Here is a 3,919-nt window from a genome sequence, read left to right on the forward strand (position 1 = left end):
AACAGAAAATTTCAAAAGTCAGTTCAAAAAGACAAAGTCAAATATTACAATGAAATGTGTAAAGATCTGGAGTCAGACAACCAAAAAGGAAGAACATTCTCAGCATTTCTCAAGCTGGGTGAACTGAAGAAAAAATTCAAGGCTTGACTTTTGTCAATCCTTTGCTTGTAGCAAAATATCATTATCTTGCATTATTTTTCAGATAGTTCAAATGTCTTTTTGTCCTCAAAATTGTTTTCCAGCTCTGTCTCTTGGTCACTTGTTTGAGCCACTCTATCTTGTTTCTTCATGTGAACAGCAATTGTCTGATGCTTTTGAGTCACTATAATGTTGTATTTGTATTAAGTTGTTGATTCTATGTTGGTATATTCTTTGGTACTCACTAAATGCATCCTGTTGGGTGTAATCAGGAGATGAGTTTTCGCACTGTTCTCTGTTTGCTGTTCATAAAGTTCAGTTTAGGATGAATTTAGCTGATGTTGTTTGCTGTCCTTGACCTAGTATAGAGCAGCTATTATTGGCTTTCCCCATCAGTCAGACTGTAGAAGATACAGTTGTGGCTAGACTGCATGGCTGTAGTTGCTGTCTCCTGCCAGGTGAGGCAAGATGAGAAAATACACATATAAGAGAGAAGGAAAACACAAATCAACAAGCAATATAAAAAACAAAGTAAAGAAAAACAGGCAACAACTAGTAAAAGTATATGTAAACAAAGAGAGAAAAGAGGGATAATTAAATAAAATAATAAAAGGAGAATATAAAAAGAATGAAGCACTATTAGGGAGGGGAGGGAAAGAGACCAGAGAGTAGTAACAAAAATAAACTTTAAAAGTAGACAAATAAAAGATGAAATACAGAAGCAGCAGTGATTCAAAAAGAGAAGTAAATAGAAGAAGAAGCAATGAAAGGGGAGAGAGAAAGGAGAGAAAGCAAAATAAATAAAGACAAGGGAGAAAAAAAATAAGAAAGAAAAGAAAAAGAGTAAAAACAAAACCAAAAATCAGGGCAGGTACCAGTGCCAGAGAGGAGAGAATTTTGGGGTCTTCTGCTAGCCATGGACCTCATGTCGGGGTTAAGTAAGGGATGAGATGGTAACACCCAAACATAGATGGAGTTCCTGTAGGGCTAGGTAATTTCTGTTTTAGATATCCAACTCGAAAGCACTTTTTGCAGACCCCAAAGCAGTTAGGGTATCAGGGTATATCTATACAAGATGGTGGCCTAGAATAAGAGGTCCCCCTAGACCAGGACTTATCTGAACCGGCTTTACAGGTCTGGAATAGGACAAACCTGATACTAGGTGCCCAGGTTGGTGCTGCTAGCTTCCCAAGCACATCTTTACCAGCCGGTGAGCAGGAGCTTCCCTGGGAATGTACATGAATGAGGGCTGGCCATACCGCTCACCACCAAGGTAATGTGGTATACAAAAAAAGAAAAGTTTTGTTCCATTTGGTATACTAATAAGTGGTATGCCTCTGAGCCACTTACTGCCCTCTTTCCTTCAGAATTCAAGATGGGCAGAACATGACTGGCCTGGCTGCTGGTACAAATCAGCAGTTTCTTTTCTGTGTGGTTTTTTTTTTTTTCCTCTCTCCCATATGCATCTGTTCAGCTCCTTCTCCTAGTGAAAGCTAGATTAGGGCTGCCCAGGGCCAACTTCAGATCTGGAACAGAGCCCACTGGGATGGGGTCAATGTGGACAGCTTCCCCTTCCTTTAATGGGGCCCCCAACCATGGCACTCACTTCCGTACAGCTCCAACCCCCAGGAAAGCCAGAGAGTGGGAGCTTACCTTGGAGTGTACACAGGTGGGCATCAGCCTTACCTCTGGTCACCAGGAAAGTGTGGAGAACAGGAAAAAAGTTCATCTTTGTCTCTGTAAGCCACAGTTATGCTTCTGCATTGCTGATAAATTTTCTTGACTATGAAGCCACTCACCATATCTCAAGATGTCTGTACCCATCTGGTCACTGGCACATATCACCAATCTCTCCTTAGTTTGTGTTCAATCCACTTCTCTATCCATTCAGCTCAGAGTTCCAGGACTAGCATTGGTTTCATTGGGTTTTCTGTACCTGTGCTGTAAGCATCTGTACAGACTTTCCGCCTAGTCTGCCATCTTGCCACTTACCTGGACTAACATATACTTGTACTAAAAATTTGGTCTAACCACTTGTGGGCAGCGAATGCCTTTCAAATTCTAGCTCAAACCATAGTTGCCCAACCAACTTTACCTACACTACTTGGTGGCTAGTAATTCCTCTTTTCTTCAGTAAACATTCATCAGCACATATAGAACATAACATGTGGTGCTTTAAGTTGTACATTTTTAAAATGTTATGGCTGGGAAAGTACTGCTATAGCTGATCACAACTGGCCCATACACTGCTCCACTTATAGGTTTGAGAATCATCGCCTAGACTCATTTGTTGCACAGCTAAAGAATTTTTGTTAACTATGCCAGTTTTGCTTGGTGACTTACATGAGCTTATATATATTGTTGGTCAAACTGTAGAACTGTGTGAATGATTACTTTAAATAAATCTTAGTTCCGGGAACAGGGTTTTTTGTTATTTTTCCAACTTCTTCATAATTTAAGTTTGGCTTCAAAAAATATCATTAAAGGAAAAGGAAACCACAATATAATTGTATTAAAGATTTAAAAACAGATCAGACTTTACTAATTCCCTGTGATTACATCTTAAAACATCAAGTATAATGTCATATAAATGAGTATTTCTTCTCCCCTATTGGGTAACGGCATATTGCAATAATGTTAATCTGTCATTACTATTCAACTGGCATTCAATCTTTTATTGTTTTCTATTCTGTTTGAAGAAGGACTCTTTCACAATCAACATTGTTGGCCTGATAAACTATGATTCTCTTATTTTGCAAATGTCAACAAGTCAAGCCTAAATAAAATTACATGCTTTTCACTAGCAAATCTCAGAAAAAGAAAATTTTGCAGTGCAGAATTATCAGAATATGAATTATCTGAACTATACTGACTCTTCTTTGTTCTGGCTCTGGAATTCCATCCCTGTACCTGGTCCAGTGTTCTGCACTCTTTATGTCTTTACACCACAAAACAGTCAGTAAAACCTCAACATAAAAGCCCCTGGATTAAACTCATTTCATATTAATGGAAAATCTTTCACTTCTAATGAATGGCTGGGACAGGTGCAGGCCAGTAGACAATGGAACCTGTTAGAGACCACTCCATCTAACCTGATATTATTGTCTAAGGATGATTCGTTTTGAATCCACCTATGTGGAGTACTGGTATGGCAGTATTGGATAAGCCCCCGACTGCAAGGTCGATTTGAACCTCAGGGTCAGCAGTTCAGACTCACCAGCAGGATCACTATGAGTCGGAACCAACTCAACAGCACTTAACAACATGTGGGGTACTCTGCCATATTCTCAATTCCACTTCCATGGTTACAGTTTCTAACTATTTCATATATATACCACCCACCAGCATCAAGTTGACACTAACTCACAGCAACCCTATATGGAGCAGAGCAGAACTATTCCCTAGGGTTTCCAAGACTGTAAATTTACCTCAACTTTCTCCTGTGGAATGACAGGTGAGTTTTAAGCAACACAAAGTTTAACTCATAACACCATCAGGGCTTCATATATATATATATGTATGTATGTATGTATGTATATGTATATGTATACATGTATGTTGTTTTCGATGGCACTAAACAACAACAAAATGTTGTTTTAACATAGGTTCCAACTCATAGCAACCCTGTATAGGGTTTCTAAGTGTGACTCGTGAGTTTAAACTACCAAAGTTGCAGTTAGCAGCCCAGTGCTAATCCTAAAGAAGTACCACACTTGTGTGTATATAGAAAGAGGAAATCCTAGGGCAGTGCTTCAGGATAATGTACTGAACTGTAAGGTCA

This window comes from Chrysochloris asiatica, unplaced genomic scaffold (genome assembly GCF_000296735.1).
Source record: "Chrysochloris asiatica unplaced genomic scaffold, ChrAsi1.0 scaffold00001, whole genome shotgun sequence".
In the NCBI taxonomy this organism is placed as follows: domain Eukaryota; kingdom Metazoa; phylum Chordata; class Mammalia; order Afrosoricida; family Chrysochloridae; genus Chrysochloris; species Chrysochloris asiatica.